This window comes from Chinchilla lanigera, unplaced genomic scaffold (genome assembly GCF_000276665.1).
Source record: "Chinchilla lanigera isolate Chin_1 unplaced genomic scaffold, ChiLan1.0 scaffold00046, whole genome shotgun sequence".
NCBI classification, from domain to species: Eukaryota; Metazoa; Chordata; class Mammalia; order Rodentia; family Chinchillidae; genus Chinchilla; species Chinchilla lanigera.
The window spans coordinates 17795399-17808378 of NW_004955447.1; the positions used below are offsets into that span (position 1 = coordinate 17795399).

Here is a 12980-nt window from a genome sequence, read left to right on the forward strand (position 1 = left end):
GATGTCTGGAACTGGCTTCAAAGTAACCCAGGAGGCAGTTAAGTGGTAGGAGTATATACAAGGGACAGAGAGGTCATGAATTAATTATTGTTGAAGACAAGTGCGAGGAACATGGGGTACATAATAGTATTTTGTTTATTTCTCTATAGTTTACAAATTGCCACAATAAAAAGCTAAAATAAAAACACAAACTGGTTTAAGTAATTGTAACTGACAGGTTTTGTGAGAGACAGAGAGAGAGAGAGCGTGCTTGCCTCCCACCGTGATTTGATTCTACTTTCCAAGATTTCAGTTATCCATAGTCGACAACCATGGCCCAAAATTTTTAAATGGAAAATTCCAAAAATTAACAACTCGTAAGTTTTAAGCTGCATACTATTCCGCATAGTGTGATGAAATCTCGCACCACTGCACCCCAACTTGCTCAGGACATGAGTCAGCCTTTCGCCCAGTGTATCTACTCTGTATGTGCTACCCACCCATGAGTCACGTAATGGCTGTCCTTGCTATCAGACCAACTGTCCCAGTACTAGGGTGGTTGTGTTCAAGTGACCGTCATGCAGTGCCCTAATCCACCTCCCAATGCCTCCATCATGTACCTCACTTCCTCTCCCACGGGCATTGCACTGCTGTACATCATCCCAAGCAGAGCAAGTACACCGGGATGGTGGCACACAGCTGCAATCCCAGCACTCAGGAGGCTGAGGCAGGAGGATCACTGCAAGTTCAAGGCCATCCTGGGTACACAGTGAGCTCAAAGCCAGCCTTAACTACAGTGAGACCTTGTCTCAAACAAACAAACAAACAAAGAGGCAGACAGCATCATGGAATGTTTAAAGCAAAAGAGAGAGATCATATTCACATAACTTTTATTAGTTTACTATTATAATTGTGTTATTTAGTTATTGGTCATGGTTCCTTTCTTATTGTGACAATATACATTAAATTTTATCATAGGTATATATGCATAGGGAAAAACTAGTTCCTTTCACCTTAAGTATTCACCAGAGCCATATCTGTGACTTAGACCAACTGCAGATTGAAAATATTTGGGAAAGACATTATGTCTTACTGAACATGTATAGACTTTTTTCCTCACCATTATTCCCTGAACAATATTGTAACAACTATTTCCATAGCATTTAAGTTATATTAGGTATTTTAAGTAACCTAAAGATGGTGAAGGTATACCGAAGGATAAAAGGAAGGTTATACACCAATACCATGCCATTTTATAACAGGAAATCAAGTATCTGTGGGTTTTGGTGTCTGTGAGAGTCCCAGAAGCAGTCCCCCGGGGGCAAAGGGTGCTGTGCATGTGTAGTGCTCAGTACTCTCTGAGGTTTTGGGCACCCACTGGGGACCTGGGAAAGAGCTCCCCATGGGTGAAAGGAGCCTACTATATATATGGGAGAAGGGGAGCTGAGAGATTTTTTAAAAATTGATTCACACAATTACAGAAACTTTTGCTTTTCCAAATCTACGGGATTGGCCAGAGCCTGGAGATCTAGGATGCAGCCGTGTGGCAGTCAGAAGCCTGAAGGCCACCTGCTCCAGAACTCCCTCCAACTTGAAGAAGGTGAGTCTTCTGCTCTGGTCAGGCCTGCAAGTGGTGGGAGGAGGCCTGCCTGCCTGAGGTAAAGCACTGGTCTTTACTCCATTGATTTACATGTAAATCACGTCCCAAAACGTCTTCACAGAAACACGCACAAAAACATCTGACCACATTACCTGGGCACTGTGGCCCAGCCGAGCTGATACCTAAAATCAGCCACCAGTCCCTGTGGCTGGGAGTGACTGGGTTTCTGCTCCTCTGCTTATAGTCCAGTGGTGCCAACCCACGGCTGCCCGGGAGTCCAGCGGGTGGGAAGGGAGGGCATGGGGGTGAGCTGCCGAGTGGGGCCCAGAAGGAGAGCAGAGACACGGCCCCTGCCCGCTCCGCACCGCTGGCTGCTAAGCCCTGGTTGGCACCTCAGTTGGCAGTTGGCTGGAGATGCCCACGGGGAAGCCACCCGGAGATCTGATGAAGCAGTGACATCCCCACCATCACAGCAAAAGGTAGGTAAACAGTCTCGTAAGCCGGAATGTGAATGGGCCCAGCTGACTCCGGACTGGAGCCTTCACAGAGCCGGCAGGCTCAGCTATGCAAAGACCTACGCAGCAGGTCTGCTCCACGGAGACACTAAAGGAGGGAACGAACCCATCTGCAGCGGGAAGAGCCGGATTGGCCACAAGGGAAAAGGCAATAGCAGCAAGGGAATGGGAAACACAGGGCTTCTGTATCACCGCAGAACCTTTTCAGTTATAAGTAATTAGAAACGACCGGTGGCTGAAGCCACGGTGCACTTTAAATTTTTGTTTCTATGAAGGGGCAGCAGTCGTGAGGCACAGTGTGATTCCTCAACACCTGCTCGCCGCGTGCTCGGGGTGCTCGGCTTCTCCACCTCCTCGTCACTGCCTTCCTCTCGGAGGCTTTGCGCGCCTCTCTTCCAGACCCTCACAAAGCACATCACAGTTACGGTGGTGCGCGTCTGTAACCCCAGCTCTCGGAGGCCAAGGCAGGAGGATGGCAAGTTCAAGCCCAGCTTGGGTTACACACAGAGCTCAGCTAAGCCTGAACGATACAGCAAAAAATAAAATTAAAATAAGAGAGAAACCAGATGTTTCCCAGTCTCTGATTTTTCTTTTTTCTTAGCAACTCTAGACACAAACAATATTTTAGTAAAACCCAGACCCGTACATCTGTCTTTGCAGGGGTGAACGCTGGGCCGCCATGCCCGTTTCGCAGTGAGAGTGGAGACAGCAGCCCTGCACTACTGGGGACGGGAGGCTAAGTCTGCTGTGCTGAGCTCTGCCCAGCAACGTGTGACCCGGTCCGCTCTGCGGTGCGGGCCCTGGGGAGACCGCCTGTTGCTCAGCTACTGCTCCTTGCCATTGTCGCTGAAGCAGCACCCGCAGGGGCATGAGGCGTAGTGGCTCAGGGGCGTCATCAGGACAGCGTTTGCTTTTCACGCACCATCTGTTGCCCTAGGACGGTGAAGTATCTACTGAGGCACCAGCATGGCCTCTGGTTTCTGAGTCTGAATTCCAGCTCCTTACTTCCTGTGTGAGAACCTTTCAGGCCCATCTCGTCTGCGGTATGAGCACAGTGACACAATTTACCACCACAAAGACGTCTGCATATGTCTGTGTTCTGGGACGCAGAGGACAGTGTGGCTGCGGCAGGAGGGTACAGGGCTGTCACCCCGTCTCTGCCTGCCTTTCCTTTTGCTCCAGATCTCCCTCTGCCTTCGCTCTGAGGAGGACATTTGGATCTACTTGAATAATCCAGGCTGGTGGGTAAGAGCATTAATTATATCTGAAAAACGCTTTTGCCATATGAGGTCACTTGTGTAGGTCCCACAGTTAGGACTTGGACAGATCTTTTGGGGGGCAGTACTCAATAACACAAAACTGAACACACATGCACACACACATCCTCCTGATGCCCTCACCCTGTGCTAGTTACTCCATGGTGTTTGCTACCTTCTAACATACTGTATTTTTTTCTCATTTATTGTATTCTTCCGCTAGAATGTAAGCCCCCCCAGGAAAGAGATTTCTGTCTGTTATGCATGTTAATAATGTAACACAAGAATCTAGACCTACAGCAATGGCGGACAAGTAATAAACACTCACTAAATTCTCAGTGAATGAATAGCATGTGTTATAGGTAACCAGTGACCTAAATAGCTCCCGTCAGACAGCAGGAGTCAATGCAATACAGGCCTGTCAAATAAAATGGGACGAGTTGTAAATCTACTCTTAGGAAAACCCTGAGAGATAGTCATTGGAGATGTAGAGTTATTCCATTCCCAATCCACTCTTTCTAGTTATTTGGACTTTTTTGCTCCCCCTGCCCCACCAGATTTCCAAATCCTGAGCTGCCCCCTTTGGGAGCACTGTTGTGGGAGATTCAGTGTTAAGGGGCTCATGAGTTGGCTGAGGTGGAAATTGCTCCCCCAAAACTGGAAAAGTTGCACTTCCACAGAACACGCGTCGGGCTCTGGATAAGGCAGGCAGTTACTCATGCTTGTGAGCATGGTGACTGATAACAGCTTCTGAAGCACAACTTAACGCTGTATAATTATAAATCAGAGGGAATGATCAGTCCAAGATGCGGCTGGCCGGGCTGCTGACGGCCCAGGCTGAGCAAACCAGGATTCCGTGGACAAACAGACGGAGGGGCTCTCTGCGCCCGGCTGCGGCCAGCACCACGCTCTGCCACACTCTGTCCCGAGCTCACGCGAGCTCACCGCCCTGTGTGAGGCAGTTGGGCAGGCCGACGTCCCTTCCTGGTGGTGCGCATGTGCTCGCGCTCAGCCTGGGGATTTCGTGCCTGTACGGAAGATTCCTTAATTCTTCTTTTCCCATACTCCTTCCCTCCCTCAACCGTTATACCTACTTCTTCATTTCCGAAATAATGACCTTCAAGCCTGAAAACAGTAAAACGGTGAGCTGGTGAAAATGTAATTTTTAATGGTATTTGTTATTTGCTTTATGTTATTTTTGACTGACAACGTAATTCTATAGATCGACGGCGACGTGTGATGTCAGGATACACGGACAGTGGGCACTGATTTAAGCTACCTCTCCTTTTGCACACTCAGCACCTCTGCACGGCCAGAGCAGTTAAAGTGTACTTTTAGCAATTTTGAAAGACAGAATGCAAAATTATAAACTACTGTTACTCCGAATAAATCACTAACCCTTCCTCATCCCGTCTAACAAATTCTGCGCCGTTTGACCACTCGCCCCTGTCCTTGCCCTGCTGCTCATAACCTGAGGCAGCTCTGGTTCTGTAACCTGGAATCTCAGGCTCCGCACATAAGAGAGCTCGTGCAGTCTATATATTTCTGAGCCTGGCTGACTGACTTAGCGTGGTGTCCTCCGGGTTCAACCATGCTGTGGCAAAGGGCAAAATTCCTTCCTCTTCACGACTTACTAATGTTTGTCGGGCGTAGGTACCACACTTTGTTCATCCGCCCCTCTGACTAGACGCTAGCCAGCTTCTCTGCCTGCCCTGGCTACTGCGGATAATTTCACAACAGGCACGTGACTATGGTGTCCCTTTAACACGGGGCTGCTCTTCTTTTGACCTATACACTCGGTAGGACTGATGGATCACGTGGTAGTTCTATTTTTTGAGGAAAAAAATGTAATTTGTTGCTTGAAGTTTTCTTTGTTTTTTGTTTCAGTTTGGCGTGGTTGCTCGGGTCTTCTGGAAAGTTCACAGAACAGTAGTCTTTAAATAATAATCTCTGTTTCTTTTTGTTGACTCAGTTTTATTTTTGTTTATTTATTTTTAAATTTTTTTAGTATATGTTCGTAGGTTGGCAGAGATATTGGCAATCATTTATTTTTTAAACAGTGAGATGTATTTTGGAGAGCATTTAGAAAATAGAGATGAACAAAAGCAAGAGAATCTTTTAAGTCACTTCGAACCCCGCTGCCTGAGACTGTCATGGCCAGGCTTGTACTATGTACCCTCTGCCTCCCCGTAGCTCACACCTTTCGTTCAGATGTCCGTCCAGGCTCTCAGGGACCATCTCTGCAACCTGCCGACATCCTGGGCCTTGGGCCCTGTGTCACACCTCAGCTCCCAGACCCCCTCCTGCAGAAGTCTTCTCCATGTGTACGTGCTGTGAGGACCCAATCATAGGCATCCAAAAAAGATAAGGTGGCCCTCGCCCAACCTCTCCCTGCCTAGACATTCTGGCTGTAGGTCTGTCTCAAAATTACTATCGACCTTTGGCTTCCAGCAATCAAAGAATAAAAAGAATAAGCTCTCTTCATTATTTATTCATTCACTGGACAAATACCAACTTCCTGCTCTGTGTCAGCATTTCCATTATCAATTGCTTCAAAATGAACAACCTCAAAACAAATGGGTCTTTAATAAAAGCAATTTATTATGACTGCTCGCAGATTAGTGCGTCGGCTGAGATCATCTGGGGTCCCATGTGGGGCCTGTGTGGCTCGATCAGATCCAGCTGGAGCTGGACGTACACAGCCCCTCACGGGGCTGCTCTCCGTGCTCCTGGGACTTTCCCGGTCCGGGCAGCGTCTGCCGCCCAGGCCTCCTCCACTCCGCTTCGGCTTTGCACACCGTGGTGTCTTTAGTACTCTGCACCCGTGTGGGGCAACTGGCTTCCCCAGGTGAAAGCAGAAGCTGCCAGGCCAGTTAAGGGTCAGGCCTAGCATAAGTGCAGTGTCACCGCTGCCAGCGTCTATGTGTGAAAGGCATCACGGGGCTAGACAGGTCCAAGAGGCAGGCGAGTAGACGCGCCCTCGTGATGGAAGAGTGGCGGTCACACTGCGGGAAAGCGCGTGGGTGGGAGGTACCCTTGCCAGTGCCTTCGGAAGCTGCCCTCGGCCCCCGGTGGGCACATGTGTGTCAGGCTGCACAGCAGCGAGGCCGCTCAGCGCTTCGAGCTGAAGTCTAGGAGCCAACAGAGGCACTACACGAACCGCACGTGAGATGCATTGTTTCCGCACGGAAAGGCTACGCGCTGTGAAGGAAGAGGGAAGGACAGGAGAAGAGCGCAGGAGATTTGTGGGGCACGTCTCGGGGTGCAGAGCTCCTAGACGGAGACTGAGGCATGGGCAGGAAGTACCCGGGCAGGCAGCGCTCCAGACAGGAGCTGGGTGCGAGAGAGGAGGGCGGGGGGGCAAAGGAAAATGGGTGCGGAGGGAGGGGAGGGCAGTGAGCCCGCTGTCTGCTCAGGGCCTGGCACCTGAGTGTTTAGAGTTTTTTCTCAGCACAATAGAAAACACTGGTTTTGTTTAGGTTATGCTCAGCAAGAAACAGAAACTGTAAATAGTGTAAGGAAGGTAGAAATTCTTCTCTCTCTCACACGAACTAAAAGGCTGGGGTGCCTATTCCTAGCATCAGGAATCTAACATCTTTCATCAACCACCATCTACAAATAGCTTACCTCTACCTCATTATGCAGGATGGCTGCTTGAGCTCCAGCTATCACATCCACATGGCAGCAGGCAGGAAGGTAGAAGGGTGTATTTTCTCTTTTTGAGATACATATCACTTCCACTTTCTCTCACCAGCCACAGTTTAATCGTATAACCAACAGGATCTGCTAGGTTGGCTGAGGGGTGGCGTCTATTCCAAGTGCTCATGTGACTACTAAAAGGATCGGCGCTTTACTACCAAGTCAGAAGGAGAAAGTGAGCAAAGCATCGGTCTCTGCCGCACTGCGTTTAAAGAGGGGCATTATTCTTTGCATTCTCAAAATGTGCAGCAGAAGAGAACACAGATGTCACTGTCAAAGGTCTCAAGCTCTACAGGGCCTGCAGTGCACACACCGCTCCTCTCAGGGCCAACTCGGGCATTCGCCAGACTCCCCGGAACCTCAGCTCCGTAAGAAGGAGGGTCCCCCCAGCTCATAAAAGTCACGTAAGAGCCAATGGGGTAATAAGAAAAAGAGGGGTGAGCGGAAGCGGGAGCCCGCAGTCCCTTTCAGGGAGGATGTGACTTTTGAGAACCGCTTAGAGATTCAGAAGCGCTGAGGAAGTAATCGGCGCTGCCCCTTTCCTCGCCTCCTCCCGAAGCCGGCAGCCAGGCCGTGCGGGCGGAGCGGGAGGGCCTCCCACCCCACGCCCTCAGCCCTGCTCCCGGCGCAGCAGCGGACGCGGACGACAGAGCGAGCTTCCAGGGACGCCGGGCGCGCGGAGGAGCGGCCCTCGGCCCCGAGGCCCGGTCGGTGGCAGAGGTGCGGACCCAACCGCAGCCCGCGTTTCGGCTCAGAGAATCTCCCCGCCGCTGCGCTGAGATTAGCTGTTGTTCGTGGCCTGCCTGCCGCGTGGCTGCGCCGCGCCTCGTTCTCCGCTACCGCGCTCAGTCCTCCGCGGGGGAGAGGCGGATGCCCGCTGCCCGGGGCGTCCAGGCAGGACGTGGGGCCACCGCGCCCCAGCCACGGGCCAGGGTGTGGCTTGCCGCGCACGTGGCCGCGGGAGGAGGCACCGGAGGGCTAGTCCGGCCGCACTGGAAGCGGCGGACGCGGGCAAGCGCGGGCCCTCTGCGGTCCTGCGGGCGCGCCTCCTCCAGACGGGCGAGCTGGGTGTGACCGAAAGCCTGCCCGAGCTCCCACGCCGCCGCCCGGGTGTGTATTCCTCGTCAGTCAGGCTGCACGTGCCGGGCTGGGTGAGAACGCAAGCCTTTTCCGCGCCTTTGAAGAGTGGGGCGTGCAGTCTACGCAATGGCGCTGTCTCCTGGGGCATGGGACCGGGGTGGAGGGAAACCCGCAGGCTGAATTGATGGGGAGCAGAAGGAGCCCAGGTTTTTCAAGCTGATTATTTCTTATTGGTACATTTTGGTGCCATTCATTGTAGGGGATTTGTACCTGTGCATGAGTGTCTTGCTTCTTTTTCCCCCCACTCCCTTTTGCTCCCTCAAACCCTCTTCCCCTCCTTATCTGCGCAAGCTTTGTTTCCACTTTTTTCTTTCTTTTTTCCTTGTCCGTTTCTAGCTTTCCCTCCCCGCTCCCTTGCTCCCCTTCTCATTTGCACATTTTCTTCCCATTTCACCATATCTGTTATACATTTTGATCCTTATTTGCACTTTTGGTTTCTCACACCAGAGAAACTATGTAGTATTTAAACAGGTGTGTCCAACTTATTTTACTTAAGAGTATCCCCTCAAGGTGCATCCATTTAGCTAGACATGTCTCAAGCTTATCCTTCTTTATGGCAGAGTAGTATTCTGTTGTATGAAAAAAAAATCCACATCTTCTTTATCCATTCATCAGTTGATGGGCATTTGGGCTGTTTCTGAAATTTAGCTAGTACAAGCTGTACCACTATAAACATGGGTGCAAATATATCACTGTGGTAGGATGCTTTTAATCCTTCTGGGAAGACACCAAGAAGGAGAATACCTGGGTCAAATGGAACCTCTAGTTTTAGATTTTTGAGGCATCTCCACACTAATTTCCACAGTGGTTGCATGAGTCTGCATTCCCACCAACAGTGGAGAAGGGTTCCTTTTCCTCCACAGCCACGCCAGCATACATTATTGGTTCATTTCTTGATAATAACCATTCTTCTGGAATGAGATGGAATCTCAATATTGTTTTAATTTTCATCTCTCAAATGACCAGTGATGTTAAACAGTTTTTCATATGTTTATTTGCTGTTACTAATTTTTCATCAAGAGGTGTCCTTTGTTAGATTGATTCCTAGGTAGTTCAAGATTTTGGAATCTTGAAAGATTTTGGATGCTATTGTGAAAGATGTTATTTCCCTAATTTCTCTCTCAGTGAGTTTGTTATTTGTGTACAGGAATGCTATTGATTTTGGAGTATTAACTTTGTGTCCAGCTATGCTACTGAGTTTGGTATAAATCTTCTAGTTTTTTAGTGGAGTTTTGGGAGTCTTCTGTGTACAGTATCATGTCATCTGAAGATAATAATAATTTAATTTCTTCCTTTCCTATCTTTATTTCTTTTATTTCTTATTCTTGTCTAACTGCACTGGCTAATGCTTCCAGAACTATATGAAATAAGAGTGGTGACAGTAAGCACTGTTGTGTTGTTCCTCATTTTAAAGTAAAGGCTTTGAGTTTTTGTCCACTTAGTATGATGTTGACTACTGGTTTGTCATACATGCTTCCATCAGATTGAAATAAGGACAGTCTATTCCAATTTTCTGTAGGGTTTTTATCATGAATGGATCTTGGACTGTCTCAAATGCTTTTTCTGCAACTTTTGAATTGGTAATATAGTTTTTGTCCTTGGCTCTGTTAATATGGTATATTATACTTATTGAGCCATCCCTGCATCCCTGGGATGAAACCTATTTGGTCCTGGTGTGTGATCTTCTTGATGATCTCCTGCATTCTGTTCACCAGTATCTCATTGAGGACTTCTGCATCTATGTTCATTAGGAGGACTGGCCTGTAGTCCTCTTTTTTGGTTGGATCCTTCTCTTTGATATCAGGGTAATGCTTGATTTCCAGAATAAACTTGGAAATATTGTTTCTCTTTCAGTTTCAGTAAAGGGTTTGAAAAGTAGCAGCATTTGGTCTTCTATAAATTACTCAGACAACTCAGCAATGAATCTGCAGGGTCTGGGCTTTTCTTTTTGCTAGGTTTTTTATTACATCTTCAGTTTCATTGATTGATACTGACTTATTGAGAATTTTTATATCTTCTTAATTTGGCTTTAGTAATTCATATATATCTAGGAATCTGCCCATGTCTTCTGTGTTCTCCATCTTATTAGAGTAGAGGTGATCACTCTTATCAGAGTTCAGAAGATCATCAGTACTTAGTTCAAGTATTGATGAACTTCTGAATTTCTTCAGGATGTGTTCCAGTTTCACCCTCTTCATTCCTGTTTGCATGGATGTCTTTTCTTTCCTTTTTTTGATAAGGTTGCTAAGGGTTTGTTAATTTTATTTAATCTTTCAAAGAACCAACTCTTTGATTCATTGACTGTTTGTATTGTTGGCAGGTTTCAGTAGTATAATCAGCAATAACAATAGCATCAAACACAGCCTAGAAAATGACAAACCATAGTAACTATTGCTTTGCAGCCTTTAACCATGTGGACTAGATTTGCAGTTATATAACAAAAGCTAAAATGAACCAGAAAATTGCATACAGTAAATATGCCCTCAATGTGGTAATTTTACCCTCAGGGGAGAAAATTAAACAGGGGTTGGGGGAAATAGAAAAATAGAAGTAGCATAATAGGAAGGAGGGAAGGTTGGAGAACAAAGGAAGGGCACACAGATTGTGGGGCACTAGTGAATAAGACAGAGGGAAAGAGAGAAGGAAGAAATAAAAACAAGAACAGAACAACAACCACAAAAAATTAGAAACAATGTTCACACTTACATAAAAACACGAACAAACAATCAAGAAAAAAATAAAAGAACAAATGAGAAAAGAAAAAGAAAAGAAGGAAAAAATGTCCACTTCCAGGCTCGTCTTTGCTGTCACTGTTAGAGTGGGCATACAGAGCACAGATCTGAGGTGATTAATCCCAGCAAGCCAGCCATGCATTTACAGTGGGGTAGTAGATAATCCTAGCAAGTCAGCACATTTACTTCCTCCGAAGTTCAGGCTGGTTTCTGGCTGTGAGTCTGGAACCCAATACTTTTTGCAGCCTGCACTGATCCCCGAGACTCTTGCTGACTTGACCTCATTTCTGCCTCGCCTTGACACTGGGAACAACTAGAGGGAGCCAGCCCACAGCTGCTCTGAGTTCCAAGATCACTTGGCCTCTCTCCAAGATGGTGACTAGCCAACCGCCCTCTCCTGGGGGACGTCTGAATCTGAATAACTCCCCAGCCACTGCAGTCCGCTGTGTCCACTGCTCTGCTCCACTGGTGCATTTCTCCATGGAGACCTCCGGGGTCACCAGTAGTCACTGTGCACCTGCAGGTTCAAACCACCCCCCACACAGTGGGCCAGGGCTCCGGCTGAAGGCGCTGCCGACCACCTCCTTCTTCTGCATTGAGGTCTCTCTCTTTGCTCTCCCCGTGGCCTCAATTCTTGCTTCAGATCCTTTCTGGGTCCTGGGGACCCACTTTCCTCCTCCTTCTCTTCCTTATGTTGCTGTATTCCAGTGTCTGGACTCCAAATCTCAGAGAGGCTGTTTTCTTGCTGTTCACCACTCCGTCATCTTCCCAGAAGTCTCTGAGTTCAGTTTACATGCTGAAGAATTTTTTCTGTTTTGGAGTGATTGTCATGGAAAGGAAAAGGCCATTGTAACTTTAGATAACTTCTGCATCATGAAGCTGCAGTTTTTCCTAAAAGTACATTGATAAAATTATAATTTTCCTTGTCTCCCTCCTACCTATTTCTTCTACCTCACCCATCACATTTCCACTTTACAGGTGGGGGAACTTAGGCCTCAGAGCCCACAGTTCCTACAGTCTGATAGGAGGAAGTCAGATCTCCCAGCCCTGAGCACAAACCGCTGCCTGCCCTGCATCCATCATCCCAAAGCCTTCAGAAGCCTTGCTCCTAATTCAGCCCCAGTTCTAGGAGGTGTCCTGTTTGCCAGACCCTATACGGAGTGCTGGTGGTGTGGAGACAAGACATCATCCTCACCATCCAGGAGCTGACAGGCTGGTGGAGAGACGGATGGTTGAACTGAGACAGTGGGCCCAGGAAATGAGCGCTGGGTCTGCTGAGTGACAGCTGAAGGAGGAAGAAACAAGCTGCCCTGGAGACCTGGCCAGGAAGAGTCAGACAGAGGTTCCAGGAGGAGACAGCGCTGACCCAGGTGGGATATCTCGACTCACAGCCATTGAATGTGGATGTGAATAGCACATGTTTCACACCCACATAAATATGCCTGCTCTCTGACGACGTCCTTTCGCCCCATCCCTGAGGTCCTCCTAGTTGATTTGCAAGTACCATTCCAGTCGTCCCGGGTAAGAATGGCTGGGTGGGCTTCCCAGGGCCTCAGCCCATCTGCCTCATGGCTCGGGCATTTGTTTCACCTTAATTTCTGTCAGACTTTGGACCAAAAGGGCCTCTGTGAGCCCCAGAGGAGGCCAGCGACCAGCACCACCTGCCCCAGGCCACCCCAGCAGACAGTGAGCCTGGGTGTTTTCTCCCTTCTGCTGCCTGACTGTCCTGGCACGATGACCTCCATTCTACCCTGCTATCCCGACAATAGTCGTCTCTGTGAAGAAGCCTGGGTCACATTTGTGCTCCTTTGGACAATGTGAGGCTTAAACTGGGGAAAGTAAAGCATGTGTTCTGTCATCGACAACTTTATGGGAGTCTACACACGGAGGCGTCTATGCCTTCATCCGTCCACCCAAATGTTCCCCTTTCTCTTTCCCTTTCTCTTCACAGGGATAGGAGGAATGGAAAATCTGGCCTTCCTGCTGTTACAGGACAGGAAGGTCCAGAAAGGCCACAGCAGCTGAAGAGAGGCAGCCCAGGGGCCAAACTTCCTGAAAA

General features: G+C 48.5%; 1 long non-coding RNA gene across 1 annotated transcript; it reads left to right on the plus strand.

Annotated features, from left to right (window-relative positions):
- Positions 1 to 7538: 7538 nt before the first annotated feature.
- LOC106149474 lies at positions 7539 to 12779 on the plus strand. Its single transcript, XR_001235701.1, has 2 exons — positions 7539 to 7769; positions 11900 to 12779. It is a non-coding gene; the product is annotated as an uncharacterized LOC106149474 (long non-coding RNA).
- The last annotated feature ends 201 nt before the right edge of the window (positions 12780 to 12980 follow it).